We start from the raw sequence: 17,564 nt of genomic DNA, 5'->3' as shown, positions 1-17,564 counted from the left end.
ACTGCCAGATCTCCAGGTTACCTGTGCTGCAGCTCAAGTTTGGAAGAGAGCAAGAGAATCACCAGGGCAACTCCAACAGTATGGAAGAGGAAAATAAAGGTCAGAGATCTATACACTTTCCAATGTTTTCTGATATATATTTCTTCCACCTATAAAATTCTTGATTCTCTGTGCCTAGGAATCTGGTAGATCAAACTAGGATTTGATTAGAGATGGATATGAACAGGACTTAGAATTTTGCAACAAAATGCGAGGAGAGTGGTTTACATTTTCCAAATGCTCCAAATCGCGTTTTCCTACAAATTCTGATATTAGTTTCAGTTTTTATTTCTTCCTCTTTGTTTTGCTCTCTTTCGCCCTGGGGAATTCCTCCTGGTGCCATTTACTGTCCAGAACATTGTGAGATGTCCCTAGCATTTGATTGGAGATGGATGTCAATAGAAATGTAGAATTTGCAACAAAATGCGAGGAGAGCACTTGACATTTTTCAAATGGTTCTGCATCGCGTTTTGTTGCAAATTCTTGTGTCCCTTTTGGTTTTCACTGTTTCCTCATTGTTTTGCTTTCTATGTCCCTGGGGATTTCTTTCTTGATGATGAGAGAAGTTTTTGCTTTGGAACAGTTGATTCTCAGGCCCCTCCTTTCAAGAGGAAGCTGGACTTTTCTGCTGCTATACTCAGACCACAGCAATCACCAGGTGATTCATGTGTGCTCATGAAGAGAGTTGTTTGGTGATATCCTATACATTACCTGATTGCATATGTCAGCATATAGAATTCATGGTATATAAATTTTTGTTCAAGCAAAAGCAAGAGACTAGAGCAGAAAGGTGAGTCTTCCCTTTCAAAAGAAAGGGAACCAGAAGAGGACAAATCTCCAGATTTGCTCCTATTTGACTTTCTTCACAAGTGCAAGGCTCAGAGGAACTTCCACATATACCACAGTATTTTCAACATGGAGTTCACTATGAGCTCTGTTTTGGAGCATCATAGAGATTTTCTTTCAGACCATTGGGATACCTTCAAACAACTGACAGAGGCAGGAAGGATTGTGGAAGGTGAAAGGTTTTTTGTGCATTTAAATCATATTGTCTCCATTGACAAGCTGAGGTACCATGTGAATAGAAGGTTTGACAGCCTGCCTAAGGAATATAAATTCAGCTGTAACTTGCACACCAGAAAGTGTAGAGTGCTTGAGGAAAACATGGCATTCCTTATGTACATTGTCTTCCAACAACAGCAATCTCTAGAAGAGCAAGGGCAGGAGGCTGAAGAAGAAGATATATCAGCGGAGGTAAAAGAGGATATTCCTGTGGCAACAGATATGGCAGAGCAGGAAGAAGATATCAACCTCGAGAATGAGGGGTTGCAAGTGGCTGCTCTTGACCTTGTTCAACTGAGGACTGAAACTCTTAGGGCAGCACAGCCAGTTGAAGATTTTGATGTTCAGAGCAGCAACTGTGCAGTGCCCATGCTTCCAGGTGTCTTGATTGGTGGTAAAGATTATGTTTTCCTCCATGATATAGAGTGTATGTTCAATTTGAGGGAGGACTATGCCATTTCCCTTATTGCCCAGGCTTCAAGGCTTGACAAGGAGGTTGGCATAGAGGATGACCATTCACTGCTAGCTTTGGAAACAACTTTTGATCCTGCAGAGGCCCTTACTATTTGTTTCAAAGAGGCTGAAAATTTCCAAGAGCCAGATGAAGCTGCCTTCCAGCTCACCCAGGAAGCTATGAATCTCTCAGCACTTCATAAGGAAAAGCTTAAAGAAGAGGCTGGACTGGAGGGGGGAGAGGAATAAATCTTTGGAAAGATGAACTTCTTGTTGCTGATGAAAATGAGAAGGTATGATATTATTACTTCAAATCAAATACTTTATCTTGTGTTTAAATGTTTTGTAGTTATGTATTATTGTCTCACTCCAATCTTTTGATACATGGTAGCTACAAATTGAGGATGACACATTCCTCCAGAGAAAACAAGTGGAAGCAGGCCGGCTGGGTTTGGCAAAATGTCAAGCCTAGCTCATTATATTCATGATCTAGGCAGTGCTAAGATCTTGATTTACCATAGGCAGTTGAGCAACAATGGAGAAGCCATTGTTTACTTCTTTAAATGTTTGTCTAGGGTTTTAGGTGGACATGATCTTCCATGGCAAAAGGAAAAGATCATTTTAATAGAGAGGTTGTCCGCCATAGATATATTTGGGGATTATGTGAATAAGCAGGCCTCTAGGGCCTCTTACTTTTTGTCTTACACTTCTTATGCATTAGCATGTGGTGTTAAGGAGCCCAAATGTCTAGAGGGCTATGGAAAACACAAGCTCATAAGGTTTCGAGAGCCACCCATGATTGTATCAGGCCACACAATCCAAGAAGAAGAACACGTGGAGATAGCTGAAGACAAGGATACCCCTCTCAGACAAGCAATAGAGGCAAGCATTGATAAACAGAAAGTCGACATCAAGCCAACAAGGAAGAAAAAGAGTCCAATCAAGTTCAAAAAGAGAGTTCCGACTCGCAGGCCTTGGGAGTAATAGGATTTAGTCATCAAATATAGCACAAATATAGCACAAACATTATGTTGAAGTTGAACTAATTTGTACAAAGTCTTTGATCCTCATCAGTTCCTTGTCCGTACGGACGATCAGTACCCTTTTGCATTTATCCCATCACCGTACGACACTTCAGTACTCTTCCCACACTCAGTAGCTTCTAAAAGCATTTGACACTCAGTACCTTATTGGTAAGGATCAATAGTGTGTCTAGCATAATTAAGTAGTATTGATTGAAATTTTTTGTGTGTAGCTCATGGATGTATTGATGCTTGTTAATATAGATCACATGTTTCACAAAAGAAATACTTTTGATGGAGTCTCAAAACATATAGGTATAACACCAAGAGTCACTTGTTCCACAGAATAAAAATCTATTGATTGAGTTTGAAAACATGTGGACATAACACCAATAAGTTACAAACTGCTATTCATGTTTACTTGTCCATTTATGGTTTCTAAATATCTTCGAATCCCTCCATTGTCTATGTCTCTCTGCTGCCATTGAATTGTCCAAAGTTTGTCTTCGTCTTTGCTTTTGGGCTAGAATAAAAGCAAGCTTGACTTTGGAACTAGCAACTTTTCTTTTAGCATGTAGCCTTTGTAGAATACCTCGGTAAAACCATTGGAAGACTTCCTTCAGACTATTTGCCTTTTGACTCCCTCCATAGTGTTGTGTGTGTTTGAAGAATGCATTACGTGCCATGTAGTGAGACTTCTCCATGCCTTGGGCAGACCAAATTGTTGGGCATCCATACTTTTTGACAAAATAGGGAAGGTGGTTGTATATGATATGCTGTTTTCACAGAGACAGAAGAATGCATAGTAAGTTATAAAAGAAAAGAGGATCACACTTAAGTAAAAGAAGAAGACATCACTTTACCATGTAGTGAGTTATATTGCAGGCTGTCCACGCGTCTTTCATTGACTTCCCAAAATGTTTAATTGCCTCTTCAAAGTTCTTGTAATCACTCTTTGTCCATGTTACATTGTCACAGAACATGAAGAGTTGATCAAGAGACCTCCACACCTCTGCCTTCACATTTCGTGCTTCCCCATCTGCCTCATGATCTTTCATGGCATTATGGACTTGCTTCCACAATCCATAACTAATCCTTGAAACTGTTCTACCTTGCCTTCCTTGCTTACTACTGTGTTTGGGTTGAGACAAGAATCTTCTTGCCTTAACACCACCAATAGAGGGCTTGATTGGTACCTCCTTGCCATTGGTAGACTTTTTAAAATCCTTTGTGATATGAATGCAGACCTATATCGGATAAAACTTTTTCCAATGCATGAAGAGCATCCTTTCTATTTCTTTCGGGAGGACGGAGTTTCCAAGCAAATCCAATATACAAAAATACCAATTTCTCAATAATTCGACATAGAGCATGCAATGTGCATATGTGAACATTACATAGTGGAATGTCAAGAATGGCCTTGAAGTCAGGGTCAACTTTATCTCTATTAGGTGCTCTCTTCCACCATTTGGAATCCATTACTTGAGCTGATTCTTTGCAGTAAAGACAAGGAGACTTTGAGTTACCTCCTTTACTAACGTTATACATGCACTTAAGTGTTTTAAGATCCCCCACCATGTGCCACTCTACTTGAAAATCACCTTTTCCTGCAACATGGAGATTCTCTCCTTGCACTTGTTTTTTAATTATTCTTGGTATTTCCGTGTGGTGAAACACCCAATCTAGTGTTTCATGGTCTTCTGTCTTTACCTGTGATTATACAAAAAAAAGTCTTACTATAAAAGATTTGAAAACATTAACTAAAATCAAGTACGAAATAAAAAATGATCATACCTGGAACGAGCCCAACCACCATATGTGTTTCTCCGACTGCACACTAAAATACTTCGAACTCGCTTCAGTCAATGATATATCAAGTGCTCCATTCATCAATGTGATAGTAATCCTTTCCATTTTCTTTTCCTTTACAACCTCACACTCATCCAGTTTGATAACAAATTTCAAAATGCCTTTACACTCTTCAAATGTTATTCCATAAAACTCGACCATTCTTCTTTGAAGTTGTTATAGATCTACAAATATATTGTTCCAAGGGTCATACACAGTGGTTCCTTTAGCACCATGAAATATTTCTTCAATATGGATATATGGTCCAATAAACTCATCTATACTTTCATTCAAATGACCTCTTATCTTCCACACTGTTGCTGGATTTGGTAGTAAAACTCTTTTAATCCTTTGATCTCTCAAAGTTGAGGATATCGCATGGAAAATCGAACTATATCCCTTCCTGCTAACTCCACTAACATCAAGAGTCTCTTGGATTGTAGTACCATCAACTTGATTATTGGATATAAAGTCCTCTACAACATTGTGTTTGATTATTTTGTATTTTTTTCTTCAATCAAACCTTTTGCTACACCACAAGAAAGCAATCCTTTCATTTGTTTAACTGGAAGAAGGTTGGGATCCATATTTTCTTTTGCAGGCTCCAATAGTTTCCTATAGTAACAACACAATATGCCTATATTATTCAACACTTCCAATCCTGTTTTGCGTTAATGGACAAAATAGATATAGTCATTTGAGAGCATTTTTGAGTATAAAAAATAAAAAATTACAAACTAACCTTGCTTCTTGAATTCTTTGCTTGCATCCACCAGTACCAGCCTTCAAATTTGCAATGCTTTTAATCTTCCTGTTTCGTTGTCTGTCTCCAAGCACGATTCTTTTCCTTCTTGATCTTGTCAACTCTTTTTTACTCTTTGAATGCTCCTCAATTTCATTCTGCAACAACTGGTGCTCCAATTTTACACGAATAGCTATCTCTTGAATCCTGGCCCCCTTTTCTTGTAGGTACATTGTTTTATATGTTTCTGCAAATGCAGACTATGCTGAAATATAACCAAGAAGTCCATTTTGTCCATCGCCCGCAAACCTCAGTAATGTGGTTGGATTGACAAATGGAGGTGTAGAGTTTTTTACTAGACATTTTGGATATATACTTCAATCACACCATAAGTCAATATGTTGAAGCCCTTCTCTTCTCATATTTTCCTGTTGTTGAGCATTCAGCACCCTATCCTTTCGCCTTTTTTGTGCTGGAGCATATTGTTCTTCTAAGTCGATGTGAAGATGGTATAATCGCTTCTTCTGAGATTGTAACTCACTAGTATCGGCCATTTTCTGTGCTTCTGAGGTTGCAAAGTTGGCTTGTCAATCTCATAGTCTTTTTGTAACATGAATTGTGGAAGTGTGGTGGTATCCATACAATCATTAAGTTTAGTGATGGATTCTTTATGAGAGGCCTGCACACGTCATCAAAAGAGATGCGGAATCTTCGAGAAACAAAAAAAATTAAGGAGATATTTAATGCAAAATCGTGTTAGTTAGACAAAAGATTATCTTATTCTTTTCTGAACTGATAGTTCAGTAGTCCTTACTGACAGTTTTGAGCCACGTTTCCATATTTTATTATTTTTGAGATCTTTTAGGAGAGAAATAAATCAAAAAATAGTGAATTTCTTACAGAGCCCCAAAATGAGCTCCCTTTTTCCCTAATGTATGGTCCCAATGCATTTCCAACTTATGCAGCCTTGCATGACCCCTTTCTACATTGGTTCCAAAAGGATAAGACCTCTTCACACATCTTGGAGTACTTGCATTGTCTGAAATAGAAGAGCTTGTGCCAGTGGAAGATTATGCAGCCAAATTCCAAATTCTATGGAGTCGGTTGATCTTGTTGATTGGCCAACTGAGGACTAATTGTTTGTCTAGGGCTTGCAAAAGAACTTGAAACTTGCGGTGTCATCTATGGATCTTACGGCGGTAAATGGATTTTATGGGATGGTGGAAGCTGTACGAAGATCAAAAAGCAGTTTAGGGAAGAGTTCCACTTTGAAGAAGGGGAAAACAAACTCTCAAGAGGATTATTCAAAGGATGAGCAAGAGGAAGAAACTTGGGATGATGACTCGAATGCAGAGTCAGATTCGTAATCCAGGAGGAGCTAGATCTGGGATGCGATCCGATGTCTGGTGTATGAAGTGTTCCAAGAAAGGTCACACCAAGGAAGAATATCCACTTGTTCTCTACTATGCTATTTTCCAAACCACCACTCATGTTATGGAGGCTTGCCGGTACAATAAGAGAGTCAATCATGTGTAGTGCTGGATAGAGCAAACTTAGTCCAAAGTCTCAATGCAATAGATAGAACCAATCAATGCACTACACGCATACCATAGGCTCACCCTTATGGATGAGGTCATGGGGGTTCTCTAGGTCCAACTTTTCAGTTGTTGTTACTGCAAGGCACTAGGTCATCTTGAAAGACAGAGAGTCAGTTTGGATCCAATGGTGTCACAATTTCATCTTTAGATGTCTTTTTACCATAAGTGCACTATTCAGCAATGTCAAGATTACCCTTTCCAACTTGTGACCCTAGACCACTTGGCATTCATCGATGACAAGTAAAACTATTCTGTTGCATTCATCCCATGTTAATTTATAATACTTGTATCCAAAATTCTGATTTCCTTGTCTGCCACCACCTTGGCCTCGACCACGGCCTCTACCTTTGCGTCTACCTGAATTAGAGTAGAAGGCGTGTTCCGATGTGTTCTTGCTTTGTGAAGAAGACTCCTCACCTAAAGCCTTTTCTTCTATGATCAGCATAGATATAAAGTCCCAAACATTGGGAATATTCTCCCTAACTGCAATGGAGGTCTTGAATGGCTTGTACTCTTTGCCAAGCCCATTCAGTCAGACACTCACCAAATCATCATCCTCCACTGATACATTGATAGACCCAAGGGATTCAATAATGCCCTTGATCTTTAAGGCATATTCATTGATGGACATGCTTTTCTTATCCATAGTATGCAACTCTTGCTTTAATTGCAATTTCCTTGCCTTTGTGTTAGTCTGGAACATCTAAACCAGATTCTGCCATGCAACTGTTGGAGTGTTTGCATCCTATATGTGTCCTTTCATAGTGTCTGTGACACTAATTGAAAGCCAGTACATGAGTTTTCTTGCACCCTGATTCCAATTCTTAAATGCCTTTATATCTGTAGTAGGAGTGGCATTCTCCTCAGATAACTTTGGAGGCTCCTCATTGTCTCCTCCTACATAATCCCAAAATTCTTTACCCATTAGGAAATTGGTCATTCTAAACTTCTAGTCATGGAAGTTATTCTTATCTAGCTTCTCACTCTAACAATCTGATTAATTTCGTCACATATGTTTTCCTGCAACAATTAAATAACTTACACATAGACAACTTCTATATGCAACCTGTAATACAGTAGTATCTCCTGTAATAACTGCTACACAACAGCGGTACTTAAGCACAGCCTATGTGTCACCAAATGTGACGAGAGTACATGTACATAACCTAGTATCAACAATACATGTGCAAACCCTGTTTGCACTTCCAAAATGCACTGCTGCACTGCAACAATTTCGAGCACAAAGTTCTCTACCACCAGAACTTCTAGAAAACTTTCAAAATACCCTACAGTGACGATACGGGGCCCGTAATGCACCCGAAATGCAAATCTGGTTGCTAAGAGAATATTGTCTCATAGAGTCGAATAGGACAGTATACCTACCCTGTTGCTCCGCTCCCATGAAAATAGCTCCAATCGGAGATGTGTAGCTCCCAGAGCTACTAAGGGGGTGTTGTACCTAAACTAAGAAGGGAAAGAGATGCTGGTGCCCTTACTCGTGTGGTACTGCTTCCTTCCTTGCTTGTTCTTTTCTCTTGCTTGCCTCCTTAGCACTCACACACGGACTAGGCTCTAATACCATAAAAAGAATGTGGGGGAGAGGGAGAGCTTCAAACCCTAGCAAGCAAACACACACACACAAGAGAGATGGATAGCTGAATTTTCTTCTTCTCTACTCAACCAACATAGCATAAAGATAAGAGTATACTCTATATGGGTTAGTACTCAACTACTACAACATACAATGGTCAGTCCATAATGTGAACCTAACTAAATGAGCTAGCGCTATACAAAATGGCTATCACATAGCCTGTCATCCCACTGGTCGCATATCACTTATAATCTCACCAACCGTGCTAGTGGTGTAGATGTGGAAGCTATCACCCAGGCGGTCATCAATGTCAACTGTAGCACTAGTTGAGCTCGATATCTCAACACGCAGCTCACCCAAATCCTTCATCTCAAACTTTTTCTTGTCTCATGACATCATGTATGTCCACATCACTGTCACCAGTGACAATCAAGTCATATACATAGATGACTAATAGCATGATCCCTCTATCTCTCTTTTTCATATATAGTAAAAAATCTACATTGGATATCTGAAATCCAATGGTAACAAGATACTCCCCAATCTTGTTTGACCATGCTCTGGGTACCTACTTCAAGCCATACAAGGATTTGTGTAACCTACACACAAAATTTGGATGTGCATTACTCTCATAACTTGGTTGCATCATGTACACTTCTTTTTGCAAATCACCATGCAAGAAAGCATTCTTTACATCCATTTGATGTAAAGACCAACCCTTCACTACAGCCATAGAGCAATGATAGCTCTCACAGTTGCCATTCTTGCAACCGGGCTAAATGTCTCCTCATAGTCTATGCCATAAGTTTGCGCCGCATAGCCCTTGGCAAAACCAATCTTGCCTTGTACCTCCTCACTGAACCATCAGCATTGTGCTTGACTTATACACCCACTTACATCCAATTGCCTTCTTTTCCTTAAGCAAAGGCACTAACTCCCATGTTGCATTTGTATCCAATGATGCCATCTCCTCATCCATGGCATCTTCCCATTTCTTATTTCCAATTGCCTGCTCAAAGTAAGTGGGCTCAACCTTCTGTATTGATTTTACCATGTAAGCATAATGATGGGTTGTATATCCATCATATCTCAACCTGTCAATAGGGTATCTAATCCTTGTAGACCTGCGTACACTTGGATCACTGCCAGGTGTCCTCAAAATAGCCATAGTTCTCCTTACACCAATAGTAACCACAAACGGAATGCCAAACTCCTCATCAAGGCTCTGCTCAGAGCCACTAGAGTCACCGTCCACATATTAGTGACATGCTGATGACAGATCAAGCACAAAAGGTTGATCTACCTTTTCCTTCCCTTTCCGTGATACATGTGTACCTACATCATTCCTCAACTTGTTTAACATTGGATCCACTACTCGAGGACTCCCCAGGTCCACTCAGCACTTATGATTGCTACTCTACATGTGGTGCAACAACAGCACTTCTTACATCTCTCTCTTCTGTTGCCTTCACTAGTGGTGCATACCAGCTACTCATCTCATCAAAGACAACATCTCTGCTTACTCGCATCTCACGAGTGGTAGGGTTATAGCATCTATAACCTTTTTTCTCCATAGAATAACCAATGATGATGCATTTCTCTACCTTTGGATCCAACTTTGTTCTCACTTCATCAGGAACATGTACGTATGCAATACACCCAAACACTTTCAAGTGAGACACATCCAGTCTTATGCATGTAAACTTCTGTTCAAGAGTCATACCACGAACAGCTACTGTAGTGAGTGTCCTTTTCATAATGTACACAACAGTTGCTACTGCTTCTGCCCAAAAGTAATGTGACATATTCTTTTCAACCATCGAGGCACGTATGTGCCTGTTTTTCTTTTCTGCAGCAACACCATTCTATTCCGGAGTGTACCTGCACGTAAACTGCCTCTTGATTCCCTGCTTTCTCAGGAAATCGTCGCTGAACTCATTAGAGAAATATTCTCCCCCACGATCTGATCTTAGGCATTTTATTTACATGCCTTTTTCCTTCTCGACCAAGGCTTTACATCTCTAAAAGTGAGCAAACACCTCACTTTTCTCCTTCATGAAATAAACCCACACTTTCCTAGTGTGGTCACTCATCAATGAATGTAACATAGTACCTGCAACCTGCAATTGTTGCAATCTTGGTCGGTCCCCATACATGTGAATGTATGACATCCAATGGCCTTGCAATGACATGCTTTTCATGTGGGAAAGCATGCATGTGGGAAAGCATGTTTGGCCCACTTACCAAGCTAGCGTGCTTCACATACCTTATGCACACTGTCAACCTTAAACTTTGGCAAACTTGCAACAATATTTTGGGCCTACATAGACTTTAGTCTCGCTGTACATTCACATGACCAATGCGCTTGTGCCATATGTCAATATCTGCAATGACACCTATTCCATACGCAAACATGGATGCCCTTATCTTAGGCCCCTTGGGTGAAACACTTAAAGTGTTTCATTATCCCCTTTGTGCTTCAAGTTCCTCTCTTCCACAAACCACTCTATACAGCTCCATTGACAATAACAACATCATCATCTAGCATGTTAACACCCTCTTGGATTAAAAGGGTAAAACACCCTTCTCCAAAGCCATTCATTTGAATTTATCCACGCACCTAGATCAAAAACCTACAAACAATCTTCAAACTGCATCAGAGTCCTGCCCCTATCAGATGGTTGCATCATCCATGTATACTTATTGTCCTTCCCTCCAATCCCATCCTTGTCAAATTTGTGCTCTTCATCCAACTCAGAACTCTTCTCAACTCTATGCACTCTAATTAAGCTTTCATAAGCCCATAGACCTCTTGGATCACAGGCCTCATCAAGCATTTGTTCAGAATACTCACCTATCATTTGTCCCTGTAAAACATTTGTACCATCATCAAATACATCTCCTTTATCAAGCATAATCTTGCCATCGTAGGTTTGTTCGTCCGAGCCACCTCTAAAAACATTCACATAAACAAGATGATTATTTTTAAGCATAGAACCATGCGTTTTTCTACAGCACTTCTCCCTACAAAATAGCAGCTTCGTAAACATCATCGTACTTACACTTTATATCATCCAAACTCTGCATCTTCTCCAAACACTTTGCAACTTGCAAGCCATCGCATCTAGCCACTCAGAGGTTTCTCTTGATTCCAATCAGCCCCAAGAATCCCCAATACAACAATATTCAGATTCCCTACCTGATCAATCAGCTTCTATACCTCTTGATGATTGCAGACCATTTTTGCCCCTTACCTGGTTCCATAACTCTTGAAATCTCCACGTTGATTCCTCTCTTCAAATGCACATCCATAGGAACCACAACATTGTTTGCCTCTCTTTCCTTCCTTGCCAGCTCTCGCTTCCTCAGTCTCTTCCACTACTCAGTTACTAGCCTCACTGCCTTATCATATGTGTCAGGATCTTTCAGCTCCACTCTCACCCTGATGCTCTCATGAAACACACCAATGAACCTGTCTTTTTTCACAAAATTGGGTGGCACCTGATTCTCTCCCAAAGCTTTAAGAATCTTTGTCCAAACAGCTTCAAACCTGCCAAGAAAAGCTAAACAGCTTTCAAATCTTTCTCCAAACAGCTTTAAACCTGCCAAGAAAAGCTAACATTTCATCCTTCTCTCCTTGATTCAACCTACAAAGCTCTCTCCACAAGTCCTCAGGGGTATCTACCTTTCTATAATTTTTCCTTAGGGTTTCTCGCAACCTCACCTAGCTTCCTCTATTAGCATCCATGGCCTCATACTTAAATCACTCCCTAGCTACATCTTCAACAATAAATCTGCCATTCTCAACTTATAGGCATCTATTGGAATATGTTGGAATTTATGATCAATGTCATGGTCTAAGGTTAAAGCACTCAATAAAATGTAAAAGGACCATGTAATGTGAAGAGAATCCAGGTGAATGTAAGGGTCAAACCCCACTTGAAGTAGGCGAGTTTCAGAAGATTCCATGGAGGCTATATTCTAGGGAGCCATGTGGGGGGGAGATGGCCTTGGATGCTCTTGGTGAGATGTAAGCAATGATGTCATTCAAACATGTACTCTTTGGCTATAAAATGGTGGCCCTCCTAATGAGAAAAACACGAATTCTATTGCCCCATTCATGTTGTTATTATGCTGTGATTAAGTCTCCCTAATCATGCTTAACTAGTGCTTAATTACTAGCTTTATGATATGGCTCATTTCCATCCACCATAGCTCATCCATTGAGTATGAGATCAAGCTCATTCATACATTTAGTATTCTAACATGGTATCAGAGCAACATTTCATCCCTAGGCCTAGTTATCATCATCATCTACAAGGCATTAAACCATGGTCTTCATTTTCATCAAAATGAAGCTTTCCATTGAAGCTTCAACTACATAACCCTGGTCTTTTGCTGATTGCGGGCTGAATACTCAACCATTTCACAAACTTTTTGGTGCAAAAGAAAGCTAAGAGGCGGCGCTTTCAGCGTGTAGCTGCCCGAGAGTTCAATCGCCAGCATCGCGTCGCCATTACGCCTGCGAATCGGTGCCTTTTTTTTGCAAAAAAAAACGGCTACAGCATGAGACATGGTCCATGGTTTACTAATTCCTTTGGTGAGCACTTTAGCAATGATATGAAGCTTATACATATTGAATTTCATGAGCATTGATGCACTGTAGCTGCTGCTTCAAGTCATTCATCAGTTTCAAAGTGTCTGGAGTGTTGAGGCTCATATCAGTGATTTACTCACTTGTTTTGGATGGTGTTGAGCTCAATAGCTTAGCAAATCACTGCTATTCATTGTGTTCAAAGCATTTTAAGTGAATCATTTGGGAAGAACTTCAATGAAACACTCAAAGTCAACTCTATTTTAGGGACAACCTTCATATGAATGGATAAGGTTTGAGCTAATCCAATATGATTTTGTACTTCACTATCATATGGTATTGTGATGATGTAATAATAAACATCACAATTTAAAATCCTCTTCAACATTATCATGACGGAAAGTGATGCAGAATCCTCAAATGAATCATATGTGAAAAAATCATTGAAACCCAAAAGCAAAACTAGAAAACCTAGGATCAAGTCTAGGCCCCGTTATTATCACTATGCAAAGGCTTATGGGTTTGGGGAATTCTTGAGTAATTTCATGCATATATATGGTGAAGGGGTATTCTAGCTTTTAATCTATTGCATTGTTCAGTTCCAATCATGGAGTCAACTTACATATCATCCTCTTTCATCAAGAAATTCAATGGTCATGACTTCCACACTTGGCAAGTCAAAATGAGATTTTTACTAATGAAAGAAGGAGTTTGGGGCATAGTCAATGGCACTATACCTAAACCTGCCACACGAGAAGGAGAAATCTCTTGGCAAACCAAGGATGAGAAAGCATTAGCTCTCATTGCCCTTGGAGTTGAAGATAGTTATATACATTACATTGGTAATAGAACATCTTCACAAATTGCGTGGAATTCACTGGATAAATCTTTTGGTGCTCAAGGCCTCCACAGCAAAATCAGTCTCAAAGTAGACTTTTACAGTCGAGAGTACAAGATTGATGAGACACTTGCATCTCACATCAACACCATGAAGAGCTTGATGGCCCAGCTCGAAGCCATCAATGAACCAGTCAAGGAGAGTGATGCCATAGCCATCCTCCTAAAGTCAATGCCATCCGAGTATGATACACTCATGCCGACCTTAAAGTATATGCAGGATCCCACTTTGGAGGGAATAGAGAGTGTTCTCTTGGAAGAAGAGAAGAAGCTGAAAGGTAGAGTCATTGATCTTGTCTCAAACCAGGCATACCTTGTTCAAAAGCAAACCGGCAAATCACTCCAATGTACACATTGTGGAAGGACAGGACACCTTGCCAAGAATTGCTACCACAAAGACAAGCCAAAGCGAATATGCACCAAATGTGGAAAGCCAGGTCACCTCGCCGACAAATGTTACACCAACCAGGCAAATATGGTAAGCACTTCGAATGATTCCGCAGAAGCAATCCAAGCATGCAACAATGTTACTACTTCCTTTGATGCAGAGGTAGATGCAGAATGGGCTTTCTAAAGCCAACAATGTTTATGCCCTCTCTTACCCAAATGTTTATGTATGGACACCTCTAACCACCGATGATGTAGGTTATGTGTTTCTATGATGCTCACAATATCTCTCAGTAGGCCATGTAGCCCTCAAGGGGGGATTGATGGGGAGTTGGGTCTCCATGACCAACAAATGATGATGATGATGCCCATGGATATGATGATGATGATGCTATGATGATGATGGGGTATGGGAGAGGAATGTTTTCATGTAGGAATGTTTTTCATGTCATTTTCTTTTCGCAATGTAGAAGCTATGCTCCCTATGAGCGATGCTAATTTCTTTTATGTACTGTAGAGCTATACTCCTTATGAGTTAAGCTTTTTATTTCATGTAATGTTTGGATCAAGGGAGGGCAATATACCATGCCATGATCAAGGGAGGGTATTGGAATATGTTGGAATTTATGATCAATGTCATGGTCTAAGGTTAAAGCACTCAATAAAATGTAAAAGGACCATGTAATGTGAAGAGAATCTAGGTGAATGTAAGGGTCAAACCCCACTTGAAGTAGGCGAGTTTCAAAAGATTCCATGGAGGCTATATTCTAGGGAGCCATATGGGGGGAGATGGCCTTGGATGCTCTTGGTGAGATGTAAGCAATGATGTCATTCAAACATGTACTCTTTGGCTATAAAATGGTGGCCCTCCTAATGAGAAAAACACGAATTCTATTGCCCCATTCATGTTGTTATTATGCTGTGATTAAGTCTCCCTAATCATGCTTAACTAGTGCTTAATTACTAGCTTTATGATATGGCTCATTTCCATCCACCATAGCTCATCCATTGAGTATGAGATCAAGCTCATTCATACATTTAGTATTCTAACAGCATCACCATCCCTGTTATTACTCAAAGCCACCAATTCAATCCTCCTCAGAAACTGAGTGACATCCTCACCCTTCTGACCTCTAAACACATCATATCCAAATCTAGACATTGGTCCTGAGTTGATCCGCAATTGGGTTTCAACTTGTTGATTAGATCCCTAAACAAGAACCTTCTGATCCTCAGCAGTGGGGGCACCAAAGCATGTGAGGTTGTTGGGTGATGGCCTCTATAACATCACAAGCAGGCACCCAAGAAGAAAACATAAAGGGATCATAATTGGGGGACACTAAGATCTAAAGAGAATGTGGGGGAGAGAGAGAGCTTGAGTTCCTTGGAAAGCAAACACACACACACACACACACGAAAGAGAGTCTAAGACAAAAGACACATGGATGGCTGAATTTTCTTCTATCTTCTTCTTTTCTCTACAATCATATAACACAAAGAGAAGAGTACATACATAAAGGGAAAGTACTCTCGTACAACAACTTACAAAAATGGTCGGTCTATAGTGTGAACCCAACTATATGAGCCGGTGCTATATCTATGCCATAACTCTAATTCTCTCGTACAACAACAACTTTTTGTAAGTTGTTGTACTCTTGTACAACAACTTACAAAAATGGTCAGTCTATAGTGTGAACCCAACTATATGAGCCGGGGCCATAACTCTAGTACTCCAAAGTGGTTGTCACATAGCTTGTCATCCACTCACAGCATATCAACCATAACCGCACCAACCGTGTCAGTGACATAAGAGCGGAATTTATCACCTAGGTGGGTCATCAATGTCTATCGTAGCACTAGTTGAGCTTGATATCTCAACACCCCCCTCCTCGAGCTCAACTCCACACACTGCACTTCAAGTAAGCTCCTAAACCTGTAGAGCTTCTCTGTGTCCAATGCCTTTGTGAATATGTCAGCCACCTGATTCTCTATGCTGATATATACCAAATCTACATCACTTGCTAGAACCTTCTCCCTCACAAAGTGATAATGCACCTCAATGTGCTTCATTCTACAATGGTATACTGGGTTACTGGCCAATTTTATGCTACTCATGTAGTCTCAATAAATGACAATTTCCCTATCCACGGGCTCACCCATATCACCAAGTAGCTTCTGAAACTAAGCTATCTCCCAAGCTGCCATATGAGCACCCCTGTACTCTACCCCTCTGTACTCGACAAGGTAGTTGATGGCGCTTCTTACTGCTCCAACTCATAGTAACGCTCCTAAATGAGAACATAAAACCACTGGTAGATTTCCTGTTTGCAACACTACCAGCCCAATGAGCATCTGTGTACCCATGTAGTTGTATCTCTATACTAGCCTCACAGAAGAGTCCATAATCAATTGTGGACTTTATGTACCTAAGAATCCATCTAGCCACATCCAAGTGTGGCTTCCTAGGGGTCTGCATAAACTGACTCATAAGTCCAACAACATAACTCAAGTCTGGCCTAGTAATGGTTATGTAGATCAAGCTACCCACTATGTGCCTTAATGTAGTGGGATCCTCTAAAAGCTCACCTGTATCTATGGAAAGCTTTGTGTTATGCTCCAATGGCAATAGGCTTATAGCCTATCATACCATACTTGGACAACATGTCAAAGCCATATTGCCTCTGCAATAATAAAATTCCATGAGGTGATCTCACCACTCCTATGCCCAAAAAATATTGCAGCTCACCCCAATCCTTGATCTCAAACTTTTGCTTCAAAAGCCTTTTGACATCATGTATGCCAACATCACTATCACCAATAATAATCAAGTCATCCACATAGATGACTAATAGCATGATCCCTCTATTTGTCTTTTTCACATAAAGTGAAAAATTTGCATTGGATATTTGAAATCCAATGGTAACAAGATACTCCCCGATCTTGTTTGACCATGCTCTAGGTGCCTGCTTCAAGCTATAGAAGGCTTTGCGTAACTTGCACACAAAATCTGGGTGTGCATCACTCTCATAACAACCTGGTTGGTTGCATCATGTAAACTTCTTCTTATAAATCACCATGCAAGAAGGAATTCTTTACATCCATCTGATGTAAAGACCAACCCTTTGCTATAGCCATAGCAATGACAGCTCTCATGGTTGCGATTCTTGCAATCAGGCTAATGTCTCTTCGTAGTCAATGCCATAAGTCTACGCATAGCCTTTGGCCGCCAATCTTGCCTTATACCTACTCACTAAACCATCAGCATTATGCTTGACTTTATACACCCACTTACATCCAATTTCCTTCTTTTTCTTAGGCTAAGGCACTAACT

Source organism: Cibotium barometz, chromosome 19, assembly GCF_041138505.1.
Source record: "Cibotium barometz isolate CiBa-2024 chromosome 19, ASM4113850v1, whole genome shotgun sequence".
Taxonomy (NCBI): Eukaryota; Viridiplantae; Streptophyta; class Polypodiopsida; order Cyatheales; family Cibotiaceae; genus Cibotium; species Cibotium barometz.
Note: the sequence above shows the minus strand (reverse complement) of the source record.